Source organism: Varroa destructor, unplaced genomic scaffold (genome assembly GCF_002443255.2).
Source record: "Varroa destructor unplaced genomic scaffold, Vdes_3.0 BEIS01000004.1, whole genome shotgun sequence".
NCBI lineage: Eukaryota > Metazoa > Arthropoda > Arachnida > Mesostigmata > Varroidae > Varroa > Varroa destructor.
This window is the reverse complement of record NW_019211457.1, coordinates 29,963,136-29,990,170: the sequence shown is the minus strand read 5'-3', so window position 1 is coordinate 29,990,170 and position 27,035 is coordinate 29,963,136. Positions and strand designations below refer to the sequence as shown.

General features: G+C 43.3%; 1 protein-coding gene and 1 long non-coding RNA gene across 4 annotated transcripts in view; one reads left to right on the top strand and one right to left on the bottom strand.

Moving 5' to 3' along the window:
* Positions 1–27,035, bottom strand: part of LOC111249514 (inactive tyrosine-protein kinase 7-like) — a 194,101-nt gene that overhangs the window by 149,905 nt on the left and 17,161 nt on the right. The window lies entirely within an intron of this gene.
* On the top strand, positions 3,028–26,275 carry LOC147756065 (uncharacterized). The gene is made up of 3 exons (XR_015327018.1): positions 3,028–4,077; positions 18,162–18,673; positions 24,255–26,275. It is a non-coding gene; the product is annotated as an uncharacterized LOC147756065 (long non-coding RNA).

The window sequence follows — 27,035 nt, the reverse complement described above, 5'->3', positions numbered from 1 at the left end:
TGACTGCGTAGTCAGGCCAATGATGAGACGCCGTCTGGGTCGATGAAGCGAATTGAGAAAGCAAAAGCGGCTGCGAGCGGTTACAGTGGTAGGACCAGAAACGTGAGGGTTGAAAGCTTATGATACTCTGTTCGTCCAGATGGGAAAAGGTGCAATATACAAATATCACGAGTTAGATAGAGCTATGATTGGTTACCTTCAGCTCTTCATACTGCAGATACGGTCCTGCTATTCGTTTTGGACACAGCTTTGGCAGGTGGTGTCGTAATACAAAAAGGACGACGAAATAGGCTATACTGTCAAGCGAGTCAAGCTGTCATTGTAGCTGTTACTGCTACTGTTGGAATCGACGTTCTTGACGCACCCAGAAGCAAGCTCGCTTTTGGCAAAGCGTTTAAGTTGAAGTTTCGTACAGACGGCTATTGAGATACGGGACGATAGGAAGAAGATAAAAGGAGGGGGACGTTTGGCTTGCCCATGAGCCATTATTCGGATCTTAGTTTCGGCTTCCCTCCCAATCTACTCGCAGTTTTCGTTTCGAGAATCGAAACTGCGTCGAACATCTAAGAAAATAACTCTGCCAGCGACGATGAGAAATCGAGGGAATTGTCACACTGTATGCCAGAACGCCTCTTGGCTGTAAGGCCAAGCGACCTAAACGAATCCCCAATGGAAAGAGATGACGGAGCGAAACAAGCAAGAAGTATGCTGCTAACGAGCTATTGTCGAAGAGGCGTTCTTCGCGTTGCCCTTAGTCCCAAAAACACAGACTGCTACCATTGTGAGCTCTTCGATTCAAAAAAGTATTTCTAATAACTTATGTAGCTTGCGGCAAGTCCATATGATTGGTGCAATATACAAGTTCTTCAAGTTTTAATGTATTATTGTTCGATTGCTTGCGCGATCTGCTTAGCTTGAGCAACATTTTTGTAGTTCTAATCATCTACTCCCTTGAAATACCTTTCACTTAACATACACTAATGTTAGATCAATGAAAGAAGATATGCTGAAAACCGAACCGTATATTGTTCATTGTAAGGAACTGCAATGTATATTGGTTCTCCTTTTAGCATCGAATCCTATTATGCCAAAGGTTTCTTTTTGCTTTTAGCTGTTGTAAAGTTTTGAAGCAACCATCTCTCTTAGACGCTTAAGCGTGGCCCTAGCCAATCTCAACTATTGCAATAGTTCAATAAATTTCCAGCTGCTTTTTTAACGTGTATCTTCTAAAATCGGCAGGCTTTCAGGTGCCACTATAGCCACGAATAACCTGTTAGCCTGATTCAAGCTTTGCCACAGGAGCTTCTAGCCTCGAAATTTCGCCACAAAATTCAACCAATGCATGATACCATACCTCGTTCTCAGACTATCAACTTTCAGCATCTGACACCTGCGCCGATGCATCTGTCGCACCTGCCTTCTTTTAGCCCCAGCGTCACCTGTTGCCAGCTGTAAAATAAGGCCTATACTGCTGAGCTTTTTGTCACCTCACTTCCTCGCCAAGCCCAACAGCATTTCAAAATACGGGTGACATGATTTTCTTCTTTGTATCGCCTGCTCGGCCTCTGTCTTTCTGTGTATTGCTTGAACTAGAGTTCAAAGAGCAGGCCTACTCAAAGCCTGATTTAACTGACATAGCACCACTTTTAACATAAGCAGAGTCGTAACTGCTCAAAAGTAGAACACGATTTCTTTAAAAAGAACCATACAACAGGTTACATTGAAGCAAAACGCATTCTGTTAGGCGCTGTATAAAGTTCTGAGAGTAACTGCGTCTATGTAATAGATAGTAAAGGTAAATAGTGCATCATACGTATAAATAGCTGAGTAACACACTGCGATTAATGGTCTCTGAGCTTTATTTCTTTTTTGTCGTTGAAACTGGTTTTAGTATTGGAACATTAACAAATACTTGACTATCAGTAGACGCACGTTTAAGGGTCTAACTAAAATTGACAACCAAATCTTTATCGCATACTAAAAAATATGTTTACAACTGAAATGAGAACTAGACACTTATTATTTGCTAGAATCTACAATTCACTCCTCTGCTCACATTTACGCCACATGGGGTTCTGCTTAGGCTGGCGTACACGACGCGCCTTCTAGGCCAATTGATTCTAACGATATAAAATTTGACTATGTAAAACCAGCAGTTGATAAGGCGAATCACCCCCGTGCTAGCGCGCTATAAAAAAGGCATTTGCATGGCTATCTACGTTGATACTTATTCGTCAAGAGACCAGCTAAAGGCATAAGAGCACGCGAGCATGGCCATAAATCAGCGTCAACATGATGTTCTATATAGAAGTTCTCTTCCGGAAAGGTATCCCATTGCTTCGATACTTGCTGCCAGGTCCTTGTACTGCTAAGCAAGTTACGCGTGTCATGACAACCACCGCGTTCAGCAGTAAATAAACATCACCGCGAATGATTGTCACAGCGGTAAGCGCCTCTAAATCGCATGATAGAGATACATTTTTATCAGTAGCTCCTTACGTTTCCTTACGTACGCAGAAGAACAATAAGTAACTTGCCTCAATTTTTGTATAATTATAATACCTTTACTGCTAAATAAAATCGACACTATAATTCAAGTTGTATGAACAAACAAATAGCCTGGATCTATAGGAGTACATTGCTATAAAATAGATATGTTTATAGGGGCTTCCTTTTTAGATTTAAGACGTCGCAAGGTTTCAAAGGCATTACCTTTGAATATCAGGCAATAATACTGTTAACTTGATCTTTCTAGTTCGTATAGAGGTCGTATTTGAATTGTGATCCATATCTTATGTACGTAATGTTGATCTGACGAAAAAATAAACATTGTTTTAGAATGGCTTCATATGAAAATAAGTCTACTACGCTGCGAAACTTCAGTTGGATCGACCTTGCATGGCGTACGTAACGTCAGTTGTTTAGTTTAACAGTAGGGAGTTTATTATTAACTGGTATTTGTATGATACATAGGATGGCAAATGTTGACTTTCGAATAGTGCTTTTTCTGTTTTCAGACAAGCCTTATATGCCTGCTTGGACGTCACTGCTTGAAACTCACTGTCCCTAAATTTCCAACGGTTCTTCGCTGCTGTATATTAGAAATAGGCCGTGGTCATTCTCGTCATCGGCCTTTTTTCAGCGCCCGTTGCGTCTGCTCCCTCAAGAGGGAGAAGAAAGGTCCCCCGGGGCCTCGTTGGAATTAGTGAAAAGACCCTCGTCGTCTTCGTCGCTGCTCGTCCGTTTTCACTCGCTCGTTCTCGGCCATTCGACTCATTGTATACTTCCTACACTTCTACACAATTTTGTTGCCCCTTCCCGCCATCCCTTCTTTTGGTTCACTACGGAAGACTACAACTGTTCTTACTGCAACTCTAAGCATCCCCGGGATCGATCCTTCCCCTGCGGACCTCCAGTCATGCCTTCACTAGCTTATTCTTGTAGCTTTTGTTCAACTCTCCGCCAGTTCACTTTCCTTTTTGTTTTCATCCTCCCAGCATCTGAGAGCTGCGAAACCTAACGCACTCTATTGGCAGCCACTGCTACCAGGTAACCCATCTCTCACCACACTCAGCGCTCTCCTTGACTGATTTAGCTTTGTCTATTTCATACAAACCCCGGTCAACTCGTAGCCAGCTAAACATGTAGCCCGAAAGCTAGTGGTGTTCTCGTCTTGTCCACCGGCGCGCTTTTCGTCTGCTAGCTTTTTTCTCCTTTGACAATGGTAAGAAGCATTTTGTCGGGCAACGCTCACCGAACCGTTAGACACAGTCGTGCGTCTGGCGCTCTGTCATTCTTGAAGAGCAACCCGGTGGACGGCTGCCGGTTCAGCCGCAGCCCTGGTTCAGTCTCAAACCTGGGCCAGCTCCCAGCCTCACGTGCGTAGCGGATTCGGATGAATGGCTTGCGCTCCATATACTGAGTTGTACGACGTCCCCGCAATGAGCGTGACTGGCACATTATGATGGTGGTACACGGTGGGAGCGAGTGCCGACAGCAACGGGAAATGAGGAATGGACGCACAAGTAAACAGATGCTGTCTTCGCGTACTGCATGTCAAGTAGCCGGTGTGAAACGGTAAGTTGGTGGCTGGATGAATCGCTCAGCAGACCAGCGAACGGTTTCTTCAAGAAGCGTATTTTAGTCTGAAGCCGATGAGCTCGTCAGAGTTGACGAGTTCAAGCATGGTTATTAGTTATATACATTGAATAGGTTAAATGAAAATAGAACTATTTAGATTCACTGCGACAATATGCGTCATGCAATACGAATAAGTCCACTAGTAGTAAAAGCATATGGTAAAAATAAGTATGAGCTCGATTTGTTTACTGACAACAGCTTAAATGTTTTAGATAAGTTTAAAAATCAATCAGAGATGACGTCTAACATCTACAATCAGAAGTGGGCCAAAGCTTTGATACGAAGCCTGTTTCAGTATGATGCGAAACACCTATTGCAAAATGCTGCCGTCCCTACCTATTATATTTCTTTCGTATAAATACAGTTTATATAAATTAATTGCATTTCTTTTTAATGGCCACCATGCCTCGCAGTCCACCTTCTGTAGCTCATGTTGCCCAGAAATGAAACACCAACCACACCCACAAATTATCTGACAGCTTTTACCTAATGTACAATATAATAAAGTTGAACGATCGCATGATTAATCAATTGTTGCGGTTACTTCCGCTGTTACAACCATTTCCACCAGGAGTTGATTTTGTGCTATAGGCGAAGTTGTGGCGGAGGAACTTTCCTCTCGTTTGTATAGCGCGCAGCCTCCGTTCTCCTACGGGCATAACTAACAGGAGTCCGTTGCATTACCCGGGCGGGTGAGAGCTCACACTGCTAAGCCAATCATGTATAACTCCGTGTTCTCACTATTGTTGCGACTGGGCGCAGATACCGTAGTTCGGACGCCTGCCGTTGTGGCACTCGGCGGCGCGTAGTCCGTCGCCCATGGTGTTTTCTTGGACCTTTCGGTTATGCTCCCCTAGTTGATATTTACGAAACTTTGTTCCTTTGTTCGGCCGGCTGGTCGGCCAATACCAGCATAGTAATAATATTCCATATGAACTCAGCAATTCGGACTTGCCCTCAGCAGCAAGCGACAGGACCAAGATTGATACTGCGGCCATAACAAAGTTCGCTGGCACAAGAAGATCCAGTAATGCCAATATGAGGAACTATTCTTTCTGTCGATCTAGACTAAGTCTTACATAGAGGCAAATTGTGTGTCGAGTAACCATAGTTCGTGGCAAACGCGTGGAAGCTAAGCAACAGCGCGTGAACTGTTCGAAAGCATGCATATCGTCCGAGACAGTTTTTTATGCATATTCCTCCATATTTATTCCTCTACCTATAGCGTTCATCCTGCTCCTTGACATTACGCCACGTCCGCTGCCATGATCCGCTTTAACGACGATTGCGTATTGCACGTTTTTTTTTTATCAGCCGATCCTTATGAATTCCTCATAGCATTCCACCAAAAAAACGAGACGTTTTCGTGCTACATGTTCTACGACATGAGGCCCATGTGATGCAGGGCGGACAAACGTACACACCCATCTCATATAGCACCTATCATAGAAAAGAATACAAAGGGAAGTGGAGAAGGTGATACGGTACCTGAAACGGGGGCAGATTGGAACAGACGGAAGGATCCATCGAATCTGTTACGCCGTACTGCTACACCCGCTGCTACCCAGAAGGTAAGCAAGAATAAGCAAATTTTCCACTTGAACGGTTGCGAAGATCGAACAGAGAATGTGGGGGAAGGCTGAGATTCACTATGGACAGTCTGTTATGTCTAGCATTGACCCGGAATAGGTCCTGCATAGGCAAAGCTGCACTGCAGACATTTTCCTACCAACATGCGAAGCCCTAGAGATGCTGCCGTTGAAGCCGACAACCATGTCTATGAAAACTAAAGGCACTAGCCGCCGATGTGACTTGCCGATGTCTGTAGGCCAGAATATAGGCTTAGCTTCGAAATATCCTTTTCATTTTATTAATACATGCTTATATATGTATTTTGTGTATGTATTTGTACTCGTGGCTTTTGAAGTTTACTACCCCTCAATCTGTGATCCCATTCATTTCAATGCATGATTTTTTTACCTTGTTGTAGTTTTACGACGTTCTTTTGGCTAGCAACATCGTTTTTTCATCCACTTTAACGTCAACAAGTGCCCATGCTCAAATAACAAGCGGGTAGGCGGCATAGAGACACGTCTGAAGCATGGCATGAAATACAGGCTTACTTGTTTTCTTTGTCTTTGGACACGTTGAATCAATTCGTACTTTGTCTCTTTGACGCAATAAGAAGCCGCAGCAGCGGCTGACGGTGTCTGAAACCCACAAAGCTCATCATTTTCATGCTCAATTGAAATGGTCCACCGTTTCCCGTCCTTCCGACCCTCTATCAGCCGTTGCTACCCTGACACCGCGGGCAGGCCCAAGCGAATACGGAAATTAATAAAATAATGATGTATGATCCTTTTCGGCTGATTCGTCGTGAAACGATGATGCCAGCGTCGGGGTGCAGCTTCCCGCTGGTTCCGCGCAACGGGAGCTGTCTAGCAGATCCATTGGAGTCGCCTGCCACGTAAAGAACCGTATTCTCCTGGTCGGTTTCTCTTAGACTCCTCATTCTTTCTGCCGAATAGGCAGCAGTCGGCCCTAGATCGCAGCTTGATCCGAAAGCCTATCGCCGGATGATGTCCGCTGCCACGCGAACAAAACGATACGAAGCACGATAAGGCGAGGGGTTAGGAAATTTGGAAACGGAGTACTGAAGACCTGACCGCGAGCATGCGGCGAACGGTAGTCTTTCAAGCAGGAGTCTATAGTCGACGAGTGGGATACTTGAGCAGTCTTAGAGCCTTCTGCATAGAAAATTAGGATTGCATTAGAGCATTGTGGGGTTCCCGTTGTTTCCTGATCATTGTCCGATGAATTAGGGAAGTTCCTTTCAGTTATGAAACGCCTCTTTGTATGAGTACAATATGTAAGCGCGTACCAGTCTAAAATAAGATTGAGTTGTAGTTGACAAGCTTGTATGGTAGGAACAATTTGCCTTTTGAGTTAACGAGCTCGGTATTCATAGTACGTCTCACAGTTAAGTTGCATTGCAGCGAGTGCATCTTATACAATCCTGATACACTTATACTAGATCATGTACGCACTATAGTAAAACAACTGTGAAAGGTAATAGATACGTAAACTGACTTCGAATTATGACTAGACGCATCCGCAGACCTAACCTTATGCCGGATCAGGCCATTACGCGTGGAATAGTCAACGATATTTAGATCAAATAGGACTCTTTACACGCTATTATCTTCAGAACATCTGTGATTTTCTGTAACGGTATGCGTCTACACCTACTAAATGTGTATTGGTGGGCTCCTATCTGGGAACTCAATGATGAAGTCTTACGTTCCAATTGAAGAGCGGCACTATGCGATCGAGATTTCTTCATTGGTCTTTCGTCTATATAATACTATTGTGATTATGGTCAGTTAGATAGATCAATGAATTGCGCTAGTTGTATTTAAGGAAGTATTTACCGTTAATTTACACTGTAGTTGCGCGGCTAGTAGTTGTATTCCGTTGTTGCTACATGGTAATTCTTATTTCGACACGTCGGCTGGATATTGTTAGTGAAATTTCAGTTGTTTTTCACCAATTCCCTTGGTTATACAAAGCCAGACAAAACTCCTGTGGCAAGACTATGCCATTCACCCACAGACGAGAGCAGATGCACGATTCCATTTGGAGAGCTTTCACCTCCTCGACGGTGTTCCGTGTTGGGTTGCGTTCAGCCAGACGCTTTGGAGGAGCACACTCATAATAGCTACCGCATCGGTTTCGTTTTGCACGACACCTTCCTCTTCCCTTTATTTTTGGTCTCCTAAGGAGAGTACCGCTCCACCATAACCCCGAGATGAGTCCAGGCAAAAGCAACAACTGCTCCCTGTGAGACCTGTCGTAGCGTGTCTGATTTGCGTCGAACCAAATGTAGTTGTAGGTTGGAGGAGCCACAAATCTTAGTAGCAGGCAGACGGCGGGCGTCCGAGTGAACGAGCCAATTTGAGGGGAACATGCGTTTACTGGCACAAAAACGCCGATAGAACGGGGGAAAAAACCAGCTGCAATTGAGAAAGTACTTCAATGACATAGTCATGGTCTAGGTGGTTACGCTGTTGGCAATAGACACTGACAGTTCGGTTGCTCACGACAACACTACTCACGAACAAGCAATAGAACTTCTACGGGGCTGCCATAGAAGGTCGAGCCAATGACGCAAGGGCTAAGCAGACCTATTCAACGGGGCTGGTACCTATTACTTAGGCTGGAGTGTAACGCTGGTCCTTACTAGTGAGAGGGAGCACTAAACTGCGAGCTTACCAACATCGTTGAACTAGATAATGATGCTAACACACTGACATAAGTACGAGACTGAACTACAAAAAGAAAATGATTCGGAATAAATGCGATGATGAGCTTCAACTGTAAACAGGTCTAAGTTAATCTTCGTGTGCGACTACAGATTGAGGAGCCTACACCAAGTCAATTGGTGTAAATTCAAGTCTGAAGAAAAAAATAGCGAAACCGTTTGGAAGGTACTGGAACAAATTCCACATGTTGACAAAAACGAAGCGATCAAATTTTACTTTGATCACTCGGACGCCTATTGGTTCACTTGAACCAACATTGTAGAATTACCTTAGCAAAACCTAACCTTGTAGAGCACAATTATTTAAAATGGTCGTCTATTAGACGCTGATCGAAGTGTTGCAGTACCCAATTACGTGTGATTGTTCTCCATCAGCTCCGGTATTCTGTCCTAGATATATAACGGTTGCTCCGTACCCTTCGAGACCATCACGAAACGTACGTAGGCATATGGCTACATTAGTTGAGTACGCACAGGGGCTCATCATCCCGTGTTACGTCTATTGGGTTTATCTACTTACACCGTCTCTGTAGCATCAACCCGTCGCTTCCCTCCACGTTGACCACAAAAGCTTAAATCGGTGTGTGCATGTTTGAACAACTCATTTGGGGTTTCGGGAACGGTACACAATATGACGCCTGCCCCCAGCCGTCCGATCTGTGAACGCTTATGATGGTCCTGCTGACCACACTATAGGCAAGGTTTGCCCACAAAATTGCTGACAAATATGTGCAAGTTACTAGCGCTTATCCTTATATTAAACATTGAGTTAACACCATGTTAAGTCAGCAATTTGACCCTCCGTATTGAGAATCGGCTGTACTTGAAGAGGCTGCGCGATATCGATATGAAATATCAATGCTTTGGTAATAACAGTTGCATCGTATACAACGACAATCGAGAGTAAATCAATGCCTTAATAATCAACATCAAAATAAATAATGTTATTATGATGAAAATAAAAATTCAAGGCTACATTTTAGCGACATATATAACGATGGTTCCCGCCCTAAAAATTGAAGACATGAAAATCGGTAAAAAAGCTGAAGAGGGGTCGTAAATGATGAACACGTTTTTTCGGGTATTACTTGCTTTAAAAAGCGATCTTTGAAACAATTACTGCGTCGCTGTCGCGTTCAAAGCACCCAATTAACAAGAAATCAATAGTTTTTAAGAACCTATGGACAGATGTACTGATGTAATTTTTCGAGGGAGTCTTTATGCAACAGCTCGGAATCTTAACCAGCCTCAGCACCCCGTCAAAGATTTGACGTGTCCAAAACACCGTTTCGGCTGGTAAACACTCAAACTATGGTCGTATTGAAGTCAGGGAGAATCAATGTGATCAGAGAACAATTATTGCAGCCGCTACTGGTTCTGCTATTGTTAAGTCGAGATGTTCCCGCTCTATTCTTGCACCTACACACCACTTTCCGTCGCAATGGCAATGATTAGCAGCAAAGTTGTGTCGAGGGTGGCAATGTGTACGGCTCGGGATCGTCCCAGCTCCCGTCTTCATAGAGGCGTTCCAGTCTTGCCTTTCTAAGGGTGACAGCAAATCTCTTCATCCATCTCGACTCCTACTGCGCTTACGGCAGAAGCAGAGTTGCCCAGCGTCTTTGTTCGCGAAGCTGCTGGAGACTTTTTGCGCACTCCTGCACTCTCTTATATGCTTCGCCTGTAGATGATTCTCCCGCACAGATGACTAGCAGAAGGAGTCGGGAGGAGTTCAATTAATCTTCGGTCGATCGTGAAGACTGGCGGCCGACGACCGTCTGTCGGCTTGTTCATCTTTAGGACCCACAGACAAGACGGTAGAACACATCGGATAGGCTGACCGAGGTGGAACTGATACTGGCAGACCCTAGCGGCTGCCGCAACGCACACGGCAAAGTGAATCAGAAAGCTCAAGCGAGATGATAGCCAGTAGAGAATCACAATTTACTTAACTTCCTGCCGTAGCCAGCATATGAAAAAAACACTCGGTGGGAGACAACGAAAGCCCGATACGTGTTACGGCAAAAACGACGATACAATCGTGGGAAGTAATTGGAAGTCGAAATTCATATGCCTATAACTGTATTAGAATGATATCTCCCTTGCTTCTCTCGAGGCTAATTTCTATTATAGCTGCGGATATAACAATGCGCAAAAAGTTTAGATTCTTTTTTTTTTCTGGTTGATATGCCGCGCTGAGCCATAATGCATGCCATGGTTTCATTTTTTATTTGAGACGCTGCAAACTTTGATTTTATACTTCCTATAATGATTTTATACTTCTTATAATAGACTTACAATGGCTTGAACTGCCTTCAAAGACAGGTTATGCCCGAGGAAGCTGTTATACTTACAATGCAATGGCATCAGTTCATCGTCGACATGATGTAGGATATATAAGCTGTTCCACTGACTGCAGAAACCGATTTCTTTTATCAGGAAGCTATTTTCGATAACTCAGTTAGCCCAAACAATTTTCTTTTATTAACTGTTTTCATTATTTTCTATTAATTTTATTGCGAATGTTGACATCACTCATTTTATAGGCAGGTAAACGTAGGGGTCGTTCTGTCAGCAAACATTGTTTAGCCCAACGAAAAAAGAAGCCTCATAGAGCTGTTTAAGCTTTTTCTCAAAAATCGATCAAGGAAGAATACAAACGGTCGAAAAGCGTGTGTTTTTGTTCTCTGCCAAGCACGCTAACAAAATAGCAAATAAATCTAGATAGGAAGGAAGGAAGGAAGCACACAAATACGACGCGCCATACGTTTTGCCTTTTGGAGGAGCTAACGCTGACCTCCGTGAGAAACTGTATCGACATAAAAGCTGTCCCTGAAGAAGATGATGACGTCATCTCTGGCTGCCGTGTTGGCCGGTAGCACTGACCAGCTTGCGAACAAGGTCGGGAAAGATACGTTGTAAAAGGAATTGGTACGGTAATTCGATCAGCGTTATTTGTTAAAGACAACAACAAAAGATATCAAAAGGAAAGTGGGCCGGCCCCTGGGTGACATGGCGGCGTCAGGCGATTCGTCCGCCTACGACCCCGCTAAGGTCTATAAGACTTCGTGTTATCCTGTGCTGATGCTGACCACTGAGACTAACGGATATGGGCCTAAGTCAAACCGTTAGTCCTGGATAATCCACCGGCGTAGTTAAAGATTAGTCCTTGACTAGCCCAAAATGGCAGTGGAGTATAAAACACGCGCGAGACCCTTAAGAGCTATAAGCTTTCGCAGCGCAGTTATAGAGCCGTGCATTTTCTGAGGTCGAACCCTCTTATGAATGGACGTATGATAATAGAAATTCTCTTACTCAGTGTACACGTTTGCCCTATTGATTATAGATGGGTGCATACATAACTTTATAGTATGCAGCATATATGTTCAGATGACGCGTTTGTGTCACTGTTATTCGCGTACCTTTCGTATCATAGAATTGATCGGACCATTTAAGGTTGTTTCCACATTTTGAATATAATAAAAAAGTAAAATTTAATTGATTGCAAATAAAAAGGGGTGGTTTTTATTTATTTCTTAGATATTTTTTGGTTATCTATTTTTGTTTAGAACTCTTTTATCAAAATGGTAACATTAGACAACTAGTTTGTATAATAAACATTTGAGTCGTCTCGTTGCCGTAGCCTAAATCAATTTTAAGTTTAGTGTATGCCGCTTTAGCTTTTGTTTCATGCCCAGGCGTGTTCGTTTATCCTCCCTATCTAACTGGCCTCATCTTTTTCCGTCCAGCCATTCTAACAACCTGCGACTGCTGATCGCTGACATGGCAATGCCCTGGGGCAACTAAAAAGTCAACCCCTACAAGCCTGATCAGCGGAGGGCCGTGAACCTCCTCGGTGGCAGTCTGCCCCCGTTGTTTCAATCCGCTTCGACGCCGAGTGACTGAGATATAGATATTTTTTACGACGATCTTCAACAACTAATTCAATGGATTGATATTGCTTGGGAAGATGACTTCGAACAGGACGAATTTAGAATATGCATTGTTTTAGATGCTGTATCAAACATATAATTACTATATGTAGGAACAGAATTACAATCCAGGAATCTTACATCTACAGCAAATGATAGTTGATTCACTAAAGGCTGAAGAAAAATATCGGTACTAGCCCTTCATTGCCACTGACTATATAGAAATACACATGCCACCGATTCACTTAAGTCTACCACAAATTACTTTGTTGGGGTATAATTTTGTGGCTCGTTTTATTTGATGACAACTCGCTTCTTGTTACCGTTTAGTTATGATGTATTGCCATAACTAGCCTGATTCATCGGCCGTATCGACAGAACCCCTTTGGGCCTTTTGGCAGTACCTGACAACGCTGGTCTCTAACGAGACAGAGAGCTCGTATATATGCGGCAAGAGCAAGTGGCGAGTTGGATCAAGACGAAGGACATAGGACAGACCATTCTGCAGACTTGCTTTGCCATCAATGTCCTACCCCTGTCTTGCTCTGGGGTAGCCAAAAGGCCTCTCGCTAGCCACTTCCAGCCATGTCCCTTGTCTGTTGGCTCACTTGTACTCGGGAGCCTGTCTTGAGCCAGTGAAACTGGCGAAGGGGATCGGGGATGCCAAACTGACGGCTGGGTTTCCTTATTATTAGATTTACATTGATCAACTACCCCACCCACTGCGAAACGGCTACAAAGAGACACACGACTTCGAGTCTGGTCCTCGCGTTATAGGAGTTACTGCTGCTGCTGCAACAACAGCGTTTGCAGCAAGAACCAATCCGGCCTGCATGGTTCGTCAGTTCCTTTACTGCCGCCAACAGCATTGCTGCTGCTATTACTATTGGCGCAACTACCGAAGCCAGCTCTGTGTCTAAGTGGATAAGTTGGATAACGCGAACGAACAGCGTAGTAAGAAAGAGGACGCGGGCGCTGGGAGGTGGGAAGGCAATGTTGACGAGCGTTGAAGCCAGCTTGCTCCCCTCCTCTGGCAGGCCACATATGGACATCATATCTGAAATGACACCCACCTGCACGGTCGACGAGAACAAGCTGGCGTTGACTTGAAGAACTTGGTACTAGAAAATTTCCCACCGTTGTATGGCCTGTAGACTTCAGTAATCTTCTACGGTAACGTGAATGGCTTTGCCGTGTGTGGTAGATATTGGGGTTTGTATAGAATCTAGAACATGCCTTAGGCAAAACTCTCAGAAATAATTTCCTATTAGGAATAAACATCTCCTGTTTTATACACTACCTTGCACGATTAGTATTGTTTACGATGTCATACATTTCGTACCAGCAGATGTAAGCGCCTTTCTTAATCTCTTTTGCCACCCTATACAAAGAGGATAATTGTTTCTAGATTGAGATTCGAATATTACTGTCGCTCGATTCACTCTTCAGGATTGTCTATGTTGTAGTTCCTAAAATCCGGATTATTCCTTTAAAAAAATAAGATAAGATTGCATGTATATGTGGGCAGTGCTTCCATCTTTATCTTCGAGATCGCTTACCAACTCGCTATTATGGCTGTTACCCATATGCGTTGTGTCAATGCCGTTAATAGCATATAATAACACACGATATATATATGTAGCCATATTCATCTACTTGTCATCTTTTGTTTCTCAGTACAATAATCAGCTAGTTTTCAACTGAAGTAAGAACTGTCAGTCTCGAACAATAGCGCTTGCTACTTCGGCGTGATGACACTTTCATCACCCCTTCACTGAATTGTGACTTCTCTCGAAAGTCATCACCATATTTGTTCCACCACACTTTTTGTTTTCCTCGTCCTCCATCGTCACCTTATGCAGGATGCTTCTGTGTCAGATGACCTTCGTACTCCTGCTGGCAGACCCAACTATCTTGCATTTAGTATGGGCTGCTCATGACAATAATGGGAATATATACGCCTAATTATACATATCTGGATCTTCTTTTATCTATCACTAACTATATTTGTCTAGCGAGACAGACGAAAGAGCGAAGCTCTTCCTAGAAACTCTAAGCAACAATATTCAATAGCATACTACTATCCTCGAAGGTGTATTTAATTAATCGGCTTCGTTATCCAGTCAGCCAACAGGTCTGTTAATAATTTGCTATCTGGTACTCAAAAAGTCCAAAGAGCAAAACGCTGGCGCTATGGATGTAATCACGGGATGGAAATAGAGGAGCAGAGTTTTTGCAGACCTGATCGCTATTCGAAGCTCCTTTGCTTATTCGCATCTTCTTTAATTGAATTATTATCACAGTTCTAAACAATTGTGTTGTCTGTTCTATTACGATGCTATGAAAGCACGAACTTAGCAAACGAGGGCTGCCAGGATCGGGAAATATTTATCCAGTTTACCGAAATTAATTGAAGCGCAAAAAGTGATTATTAACAATCAGTCTTCGTTACAGCTTTCTACATCTAGTATAAACGGAATCCCGTTTATCGCATCACATATGTCATTGATGTTATAACATCTGGTCAGAGACCTTTTCGTAGACAACAAGTGTTAAGACGAAACACCGCTGTTTCATACTTATGATATAGGTTAGTGCAATAAATCTTTACTGTTTATTGTCACGGCATACTTTTTTTCTTTAGCCAAAGATTTATTTCACCCTCAACCGCACCGCTGTCTATTGGGCCTTTCCTGTACTCGAACGCCGTGCAAACTCATCGTGCGTCCATTTTCAAGAAGTCGACAATGGCGTAACGGGATGATGTACCAAAAATTCATTACCCTGCATATACCTGCAAGAGGTTACATTACACGAAGCAGGCAGGCAGGCAGGCAGGCAAACAAAATCTCCTATCCACCAAGCATAGAGGGTTCCGAGAACTTAAGAAATTTCTTCCTTTTCATCTTTGCTTGCTGCACCACGGTCGAAAGATGGTGCTAGTTTGGTTTATTCGTTGGTTACTTTTCATTTGGCTTTTCATCGCGAGCCAAGTAGTGCTGAGGGCAGATACCAAAGGGTTTAAAGTTGGGAATACCCATTTTCTTCTGTTGTCGTATCTCGCCCTTCACGAGTCTCATCTATCCAAAGGCTGTCTAGGGCTGGCGGCAAGCGAACCTTCTAAGGTCCTTATTTCTCTCGGATTGGCCCGCATCAGCGCCACGTCAAGATTGGGTTCGTTGCTTGCCACACTGGGGCATCGCACCAAGATGCCAACGTGAAGATTCGGACAGAATCATGCGACAAGCAGAAGCTAGCGGCGAGTCTCGCGTCGCAGTTCTTCGGGCGGTCCCGTCCGGCGGCGTGTTTCTGTAGGAGAGACGTCCCGGTGCGAGGCCGCCTTTCATACGTATGAGTCAAGAGACAGATGCTAGGCGCAGCGAACCAGTGCGAAACCAGTGGCCAAAAGGACAACCGAGTGACAAATAAACACCAAGGAATGTCATCGAGACGCAGGGAGTGTTACACCATTCACAGTGAGCTAGGATCTGCTCTGTTTGGAATGGGTAAGTGAGACGAGGGCTACAACCGCCAACTGAGATGCGGGGGTGAAGAATGCAATTATGCAATGAGTGGCCACCGTGCTACAGACCCTGTGCATTGTGCACAAGCCACCACCCTCCGCGCTCCTAATGCTATTTCAGCTTTATAGCCTTATAGGCCTATAACCGGCCGCCAATGATGTCGCAACATAGTGCAACTGCCAACCCATCCAGCATTGAATTGCATTGACCCCTCACTGGCTGAAGGAGTACGACACGAAGGACGCTACGATAAACGACGGCTTTTCTTAAGTTAAGTAAAGGTTAATCTGCTGGTCTGTAGTATCTCTATCGCTTGCGGCACTTCGTCTTTCTCGACACGAGTGCTGAAGTGATACTAGCACTTAGAATACGTCCTAGTAAAGACTACTACATACTGCTACTCCTCACCCTTTCCATCCCACAAAGATCTTCTTGCAATTTTCGTTTGTTCGTTGCCCTTTTCAACCCAAATTCTCTAATTCTCCTAGTAAAAATCCGAGAGGTCAGGGTAACGAAAAGGAAAGCGGTATTGAGATAGGGCAATGGGTCAACGAATGAAACAAAGAGGGAAGGCATACGAAAAGAGGCTAAGTGCAGAAACTGGTTCCCACTAGCCTTATTGAAGGAGCATTATTGTCAGGGTGGTAGCGGTGACAGAGTGCCATCACCAAACTTGTTAGGGCTAGGCAGACTTGAAGGTTAGGGAGGCGAAATACAGCTAAAGGATTGTTGCGACTGCAATTGTCGGACACTGTATGTATATCGTATGTGCGAACGTGAGCAACGCGAGCTTGTACGTTAAAGTGTGTGTATTTGCCTATGTTAGTGCATTCAGTGCCAAATGTACATTTAATGGCACTGCCCCCCCCCCCCATCTCAGCTTGGCGCGCAAATCCGGCTCGTAAACTCATCGTCACTTTTTGTCGGTTATGCCTGAATAGGAAAGAAACAGCAGAGTGCGACCGGAAACAAAAAAAGCGGACACCAAAGCTACTAGCTGGGGGAGCAGTGTTTTCGGCAAACCCTCCCGAGCTCATCGCAGCAGTCGGCAAATAGTGCGTCTATTTGGCGAGGAGACATGCAACACAATGACTCTTCGGATTGGATCCAACTGCAATGAGAAGACATTATGTTTTTCTTCGCAGCGAAGAAGAAGTAAGCTAGAAGGAAGCTGCTACAAGGACAACCATCAAGGGTTCTACGCCCCTCCAGGTTTGGCGTGGGGGACGACTTGATCTAATTTTACAATACATACATGAACACACATACGCACATTCGCACATATACACAATACAAGACTGCACGAAGGTCTAGCGGCCCCTAAGCGATCGGCTATTTTCCTTGCTCATCCTCCCCTTGCCCTTAACTAACAACTGGATGAAGCTCCAAACTGGGACAATGGGAGTAAGCCAAAAGGGATCGTTGTTTCAAGCTGCTACGACTGCGAGGACAGAAGCTGTCAGAGTTAGCGAACGTTAATTTATTGCCGCCCTCTTTTCAAAACGTCATCTAGAAATAGAACCAATAAGACAGCCTATCGTGTTTTTTCACTTATTCCAATACGGTGACGCATTATAAACCTTTATCGGTTGAATGGCGAAGAAAAATACGTTTTGTCTGTTCCGTACAGCTGCAAGCTACAAATGACTGTGGTGGCCATTAGTACTGCTATTATAGAGGCAAACGTAATATCGAATTGGCAATAAAAACACATAATTTTCATGTATAAGTATTTAAATTAAGTAGAAAATCTACGGTCTAAGGTATATATCAAAATGCGAAATATGAACATTTATTTCCTCGAGTTCCGCGACGTCGATAAGCTGGCTTGAACTAGATTTCCGCATTTTTTCCTAGTGGCTCTTTTTGCAACTATTCGCAACTGTCACTCGCAAACCAATGAGTGACCCCATTTTAAGGGCCAACCGCTCAACTCTGGACGCTGCAGTCAGCGATGCTCAACATCGTGAGATGCAATGAATAGGGACACAACACAAATGAAACACTGCGTTGTTGTGCTCTTGAACCGTTTTCCTCGGTTGGCTCTGCACTACTTTCGTTTAGGCTCGTCATTCGTGAAACATTCGCTAGCTCTAGGTAGGATATGTGCTGCATGCTGGATGACATAGCACACATAAGAATTCTATAACAAAGCGCTATAGATCCAGTCTCTTTTCTATGCAGAGCTTTGTACTCTCTACCACAGCTTTTTTTTTCATCCTTTTATCTCGTTTCCTGGTTGTCCAGGAGGAGGCAGCACTGGCGAAGAGAGAGCACCGGAAGTGCGCGAAGACAAAACAAGGAATAGATAGGCAGGCAGCACCACTGCTGCCACGACTACGGACCAAAAAGACATGATGAAGATATGTTCGTTTTCGAGAAGTAAGAGCACTCTGTTAGAGCCAAGACTTAGAGGGGTGTTATGATTGTATTGTACCCTCTAGCGCCGACCCCGGTTCCATAACAGAACAACATCGATTCTTCTTACTCCCCCACAGCTTGCGCAAAATAGGCAGTGTGTGCGGCAACGGCGGAGGGCATACCACCCCGTCCTGGGAAACATACAGGGAGTGAGAGAGAAATCGAGAGCGAGATGTCTCTCTAGCCTGACGGTTTTTCTGGGGTGGTTCACGGAGGAAGTAAAACAAGAAGATCCCACGATTAGCCCAGCGTTGGCCATAATATAAACAAAAGAAAACTGCGTTTCTTCTCCAGTCATCCGTCAACCAATAAGTCGCCATCATCATCAAGAATATGAGGTAAGGACAAAGCCGCAGGGTCATTCGTAGTATCTGAAGTAGGAAAGAGTTCTTGTGACCGCCGCTTAAAACCATAAAGCAGATGGTATGGTAAGGCGCATAACGAAAAGGAGCAATTGGTACGGCAAACTATTTTGCAACGTCAATGACTTTAGATTATTGCCACCATTGAGGTGCATGGCTTTTTATTTTTATTATGATTGTTGTTACTATAAACAAGTGCTTTAAGCATTCGCGCAGACTGCGTAAAATGTCTGTCAATTTCAAGAAGTAACATGTTTGGTCATCAGTGACACTCGGTCTTAACAGAAAATTCTAGCAGATTTTTTTTATATAAGGAATTGTGCGCGCTATCTGATCAGAGTTCTGTCTTAGAGTATTATCACGAAAAACCGTACCTGATTAATCCGTTTTGTTCATTATAAATTATCATTGTTAATATATTACTAGATAATAGTATCAGACTTATGTATGGCCATCTTAAGTTCGAGAAACAAAGCATGATAAACGCTTTGTCAAATACAAAAATTATTTTCATTGGGCGCATGCCCGTGCTGCTGTGCTTTCTTCATAGCCCATGCAGAGTCTAAAAAGCACTCTACGGAACACGTACTATATATTGTTTGGGTTTTCGAAAGAAGTTATCGAAATAGACCTTGACTATCGGGGTGTCTGGGGTTTTCGCGTGCTCGCCACATACATACGTGTACGTGCATACGGAGTCCATAATCGTGAAGACGTTTTCACCTCACCGGAACTTGGCGTATCTGCTTGAAAGCCTCGTCGCAATCTTTTATTGTCTCTGATAAACCTGCATACACTTACATAGATTCAATGTGATGGCAGTGTGAAGAATGTGAGAGCAAGCAATCGATGTTGCTGTCCGATATTGTATTGTTGGTCCGTAGCATTCAAAGTATTGGAGACGACACAGCTGAATCTTGACCGGCATGTCTGCTGATCGATGGGTACATGAGCCGGATTTATTTGAGTAAGCTACCAAACTCGAGTTTGCAGACCAGAAAAAAGCGTTTTTGGCTGAACTACAAACAACAAACCGGAAAGCCAAAGAAATCGTGGTCGGTTCAGCTGAAAACGGGCGGAGTTAAGGAAACGCTCAGCTTGGCTCAGTCTGAATTTCATTTCAGGCATTCGAATATTGGGGAGATCTGTCTATACGACGTGGCCCTTTCAAGCCGGTTAAGGAAGTGGGTGGCAAGTGCCTGAACGAGGAAAGGCTGATACAAAAAATGGATGTCAATAGCCTACAGCCCCATTGACCAGGCTGCGAAGAAAAGGTCACACATGCTATGCTGGTTCACGATACAGACAACATGGCTTTCTACTTAAACAAGTATTAGTAGAAAATAGACTGAGGGTCGAGCCTTCTAGAGAGGCAATGCGCCAGTGGAGTTGTGTGTACTGGCCGAGATAAAGGTGCGTAAATATAGATTTTACGAACGTGGAGGACGCAGCAGCCGGCTAGTGAAAGAAGGAGAAATTTTGCCGAGAAGATAAAAGGAAAATAATAATTCGATTTGATTAATAGTAAAACCATTTAGGTAACAAGATATGAAATAATGGAGCAGACCGCACGAAAATGCTAAACTCTACGTGCTCGATAAAAAGGGCTGACAGTAGCAGGTGGATACTACCCCAGCATTTAATTATTTTATTAATATTTTAATAATACCCTAATAAGTATTGGTAGACACTGCAAAAGCAAGCGGGTGCGGGGGACTGACGACATCTTCTAGTAGCCGGTGATAAAAAAATTTCATAGCAGCATGTGGATAGAAACGGACGATAATAGAAAAAGTCTAACAATTCGATCTACGAATAGATATGATTCGAAACCAATACGATAAAAGTGAAATAATTCATAAGTTAGCCGGGCAACCACTGTGTTTCTTAGTATTCAGATTCTGATACGGATGGGGGGGGGACAATGAGAGTTGGGATATGGAACAGGCCTGATAATTATAACGATATTGCCATAATGTGGTGGGGACGGGGAATTTATAATAGTTAGCGTTAGGAGATAATAATAATATTACCTTAATATATAATATGGAGAAAATATTACCCTAGTGTCATCTCAGTAATTACCCATTAATATCACCCAATGATTACCCTAATATTATCCCGATATTGCCCTAGCGTGATGGGGGTGGGAAACTAATCGAACTGGGTACGGGGAAACGTTTAGCCTCACGTTACTCTAATATCATCCCAGTAATTACTCTCATATTACCCAATTGTTACCCTAACATCACCCGGCAGTTACCCTACTATCACCCTAATATCACCTGACAATCACCCCAATACCATCCCTAGTATTACCTTAATATTCCCCCTATTGTTATCCTAGTATCACCCTAATATTACCCAACAATTATTCTGATGTCATCCCAATAATTACCCTAATATCGCTACAATAATTATCCTTATATTGGTCTAATCATTATCCCAATATTGTCCTAGTGTGGTGCAAGCGGGCAACTTATAACAGTTAACGTTAGGAGATAGGATAATTACCCTAATATTACCCCAATGTCATTCCAATGATTACCTTAATATTAGTCGGTAATGATCCTAGTATTGCGCTAATATTCGTCCAATAATTACCCTAATATTACCCAATTATGATCCTGAAATCATTCAATAATTCCCCTAACAATTATCCTAATATTGACTTGATAATTATCCCGGTATCGCCCTAATGTGATGGGAGCAGGGAACTAATAATAATTAGCCTAATACTACACTAATATTGATAACTATTATTAGTATTAGAATCATTACTGACAGAACAGACATTGCAAAAGCAAGCGGGCGCGGCGGACATGACGAATTCTAGTTGAGCATATTAATGGCCGCAACCACTCAACCACTGCGGGAGACTAATGAGCAGTTCTAGTCGAGCATACTAATATGACTGCAACTACCGCTAGTTAGTCGAGTATTTTAACAAATTCCAGTTAATCGCGTGACTGGATTCTGGTACGGCTGGTGGGGGGACGAAGGACTATTAATAGCGATGTAGGGGGCAGGATGTGGGGGCCGGGATATAGTTGGGCGACACAGTTTGTGTCTCCTAGCCTTTGGGTTCTGACACGGATGGTGGGAAGAATGTTAATGATAGGTAATGTTAATATAAGGATTTAAGATAATATTAGAATCTAGGATAATATTATTAGTTATTAGAAGCTTAACATTGCCCTAATATTATATTCATCCGATATCTAAGGATTTCAGAAACGATTTGATATCGAAACCAAGCTGTCATTGGTTGAAATCCTGATGTCAACTGACGACTGGAGCGGGAGACTGGAACCTAGAGATCCGTTGTTCTGTGTGCGTAAGACATTTTTCACATATAATCGGAATAAGTTCTATGAGCGAGTTTTCGGCGTCGGACTTTGTTCCCTTAAAGGAGCTATCTTTTTAAGCATATGGGGGTGCAACGAAATGGCCCAAGCAATCAGCAACACATGTTTTCAACGAAATGCCAGCATCAGTTTTTATATTGTCCCAATACGCACTGAGCTTTGTTCGTTTATAGGAACAACTATGGAACATACAGTATGCTGGCATTTGGCCTACGCATGATCGTTGCTCTTTCCTAGGGATCATTTTTATTCTTTGGCATTCATGCACAGACTCCTCCGAAGTGAGCTGTTGTTATCCATATCCTACTGTTCCCTAATTCCTGTCTTCTGCCTGCGATGCTGCTGAAAACGGTAGTCGCTGATTTCATTACGGACAGAAAGGATGATCATCCAGGGCACCAACAGCTTCGTTGCAGTGAAGACATGCGCAATCAATGTGTTGCGGAGAGGAAAATTATTTCCTCGAAATACATATGGTACCTAAAGCTCGTGTCTAAACATCATACGTTTCTCTCTAAGTCTGAGACCAGAAAATCCGCCTGCAGCATATGAATGTTGACGTCTACATTAAGGAAACGTATATACATCGTGATGTACAACGGCCTCTCGTCGAATTTATATTCATCATCTTTTAAAACAATGTTTCACAACAAGCGTCAATTTAAAGATTCTGCAAAGATAGAAAACGATACAGATTATGTACAAAACGTACTTTTGTTCATGATGCTGCTTCCAGACTTTGTCTGTGCTCGCCGTCTGCGTACCGTTACCTACCGTGACAGATTTCCTACTTGCGATAACGTGAAATAGTTGTTGATTGTGGACTCGTGTTGCTAAAAAGCTTTCTCTCTCCCCTATCCCTCTCTGTTTATATATGTATATATAAATAGAACGAAAAAGAGAGAGAAAGCTGCCCGATGTAGGGCGGGCGGAGCGACAGATATGCAATAAGTAACTGTTTCGCTGTTGGAGCGACGTTCACGCTGTGCGAACGTTATCTGGATGTTATGGTCACGTCTCTGGCGATCCGTATGGTTTAGTGGAGTTGGACGAAGAAAATGTGTCACATCTGAGCGCTCGCTACACACGTAGACGCTCAAAAACTAGATATCCTGATATACATAGGTGCTTGCTCCATATAGAGAATGAGATAGGATAAACCGAAGCGACAAGCTATCGATGTACAAGATAAAACCAATACATTGACACACGTCTTATATAGGTGCTTATGGAAACGGGCAGGCTGTACTATTTTAAATTGGTCCTTATATTGCAGATACACACGCAAAAAATCAAATACGAGTTGAGCAGATTTTTCTGTAGCCTCGAGCATCGTTATGCCTATATTAGTACATTGTAATAGTGTGGTTAAGATTTCCATTGAACAAGTGACCTTTGCTATAAGCAATATTAAAATAATGTTTAGTATGAAAAAACACATTTGGAGTCGTAAATTATTCTTAGTTCATAGCAAAAAATAACGAACATCCTATTAATTCTTCCTGGTGTGCAGAGGGAATTGCATGGCAATTTCAGTAGGAATTATGATTAATTTTCTACCACCAATGCGGGAATACAGACGCACCTACAACTTCTATATATTCCCACAATTTCCACACAGATTGTCGACCACGACATGGGGCTAAGTTGGGTACACTTTTGGTTAGTGTCTACATCTATGTTCACTCACGAACCTTCCCGATGTGAAAGTCAGTAATCGTGGAAGGCTCTTCTCTGCTCCATCCTGATCTCGATGCGGTCGTATAAAACACAATTTGCTATCACCATGTGCGCGAAACGCTACTTCACAGCATTGTATTCTCGACGCTTTTTGAAGTAGCGATATGACCTTTCGTCCTGTACATGCATTTTTAGATATGGATATACAAAGTTCTATGTACCTCGAGTCAGTGCAATACAGAACTACGCTACAGTATTTCCCTAGCCCAAACCACCATGTACTGCCGCATTTTTCTTACCTACGTAGTCTTATAATTCTTTTATGGAAAGCACAGTCTACCAGATAACAGCAACTACGCCTTCTATTTATAGACATTTCTGTTACATGATGGTCTTGTGATGCGGAGACGGAAGCCGCTGCATAGCTTTTTTTTGCAGGTACTATTTTTATTATCATTAGTGTCATTTTCTACTGTTTATAAACACTTGTGTTCCTCTGAACTTTCCAGGTACGGCCAAATTTTGGCCACGCGAAGATGACCCCGATCGAAGACAGCCAAAAAAAAGCCATTTTGTCGCCTCACTTCCATTCTTCCCAACCCAATAGGGCAGGGACATCAATTCAATAGGCATGAAGCAGCGGAACGCGACCACGCAGGGCGAAGCAGTGCGGGGAAGACCACGTTGTGTTATCTACTGATAAGACGAAATGGGCTAGGCAAAGTCAATGTCGCTTCGTGCCGTTGGGTCGCCAGGCATCCCCCCCCCCCCGCCAATCTTCAAACAACCGACAGCCCTCTGCTGCGTATGGCTTGGCTATCGCAGCCTCCCTTTCCGATCATAGCAGCCCATGACCAGACCTCGCGATGAGAGCATTTGCACGAGCTTTAGAGAGGGGTCACTGCTCCTTTGGGTGCTACATGCCACAAGTACTGAGGCTGTCCAGACATAGTACGTCAGAGCCGCTGGATGTCGGGAGGAAAACCCCTTAAAAATGTCCAAAAAAATGTCTGGAGTCTAAATGCAGTGTGGTCAGGGCGGTAAAGAGAAAGAGAGAGAAATGAAGGCTTGCAAGAGACCACCAAGAAATACGTGGGGGCCAGGCTGGCGAAAAAAATGCGCACTAACATTTTTCAGCAGTGACCGCAGCCATCTGCACCGCCGTGGACGACTCGCGACTCTGAACTCAAAACAGTCGGTAAAGTCTCCGACGAAACACATTTCGACGATGCTGCCACGCACAACGACGCGCTCTCCGAATCGACAGGGCCCAGGACTCGCTGGGCAGGTGGCAACGTGTTCAGATTAGGAAGCAGGGCTTGAACAAGCTAAAGAAGATATAGCTACTAAAAAGTACGAAGATTGGATTTTTGGCATGGCTGGTAAGCCTCATGATGGAAACGAAAAGCCGAAATCGTAGACAAATGTGACGCCAGTAATAATGGCAGTTCCTGTTGCTTTCAATACGTTATGATTTATAACTTCGTTCAGAGTTTCTAGTAGGTATGCATCTTGTAGTGTGTGACGTAGAATGCTTTCAAAGAGAAAAATAGGGCTAAATTCACAACTGAAAAGGAGATCAACTGCAATGTAAGAAAAACACCAAAGAACGAATCATGATAGTCGTCTAACCGCGTAGATGATACACAATCCTTACGATATGCAGCATGGCTGTTGCATTCGACATATTTGAAATAAGCGGGTGTTTAGTAAAACCTGCTAACCAAACAAGGTTAAGTTAACCGAAAAAAGTTCCGAGCAAGAGTAATATGTGTACCAGGTGGAGGTTTTTATTGTTCCTATAGGGTTAAGTACGCTTACATTTGATTCATTGCCATTACGTGTCCTTGTCGCTAAAACAATAATACAAACGCCTACCTTCCTCATTTCGCTACCCTACATAAAAAAACATACTTTATTTAAAGTTTGTATATTCCTGTCAGTACTTTATTGAGGCTTACAAGTTCGAACCCTATACGGGCTGTTTTACGTGTGCTAAATAACTGAAAATAATAACTTTATAAAAATTGTTTAGCAAATAATCTAGCATAAATGGTATAGCCTAGTGGCAACCGGCCCAGAACACGACTGAATATCTGCGCCGGACCTGCGAGCACTGCTCAAGATAGTTTACTTTTTTTATTGTGACAAAATTTACTAGACCCCTATAGTTTACCGTCATATAATACAATTTATATGCAATAGTTTGTGTATACAAACTGCGTTTGGAAAGAATCATCGGGTCTTAGTTCACATGTCCCAAAACCATCTTTACAGAAAACAGACGTAGTATTGGTTTTAAGACGGTTGTTATATAACTTAATTGATGAGACTAGGTCACAGTTTGATATGCTATAACTGAATCTTCAAAAACATAAAATGATCTGTAGTTCTTGTACCCTATTGATATGCCACCTACACACGGCAGGCTTACGTCACCTATTAATATATACGTATATCTGTGAAAGAAATAAAGTACGCGTAATAATTGAACTAAATTGCTATGTTCTGTTGTGCTTCGTTCCATTTAGGCGGACGGGATTTTAACCCTCTCGCCACAAAAAAATAATAGTTCGGCCAAAGCAAAGTTTTCTTCATGCAACAGTACTACGGTCCATGATGTTATGCTGCGACGAAATCCTATCTTCCCTTGCTAATGGTGGTTAGATGTAGAAGAAGACAATCTCGATGGGCGAGTAAATTACGCCATGACAAATGCCGTCGTGACAGGCTGCGGTCCACGACGCGACTGAACGTCCGTCCCTTTGTAACAGTCTCATCAACAGCGAAGCTCGGAGTCAAATCGACGGATACGACACACAAGAGAACCCCTGAAGTCTGTTCAACCCGTCACTTTGCAATGCTAATCGAACGAAAACGCAAATCAAGGCTAAACGCCTCATTCGAATACCGACGGCTTCAAGGCCCGATGGAATGAACTTGTTCCCATGGAGCCGCTAACCACAATCCAAGGATCGACAGGGCAGCAATGGGCCTGCGTGTGTAATTGTCAGCCCAAACTAAATCCAAATCGCTCAGGGTAAAATTCAGAATTGCTAGTATAGCACGACATTATTCTAAAAAATACTGAAATTCAATTTAATTAAGATGAGAATGCAGAAATTTTGTACGGGATTTCCCTCTACAATATGATATATAGGAAATATATATACACTTTTAGACATAAAACTTTGCTATTTAGCTGTCACATTTAAATCTATTCTTCCAACAGCCACCCGAGCGATTTGTGACCATAGATGCAAGGCATGCCAGTACAGCCAAAGTACGTA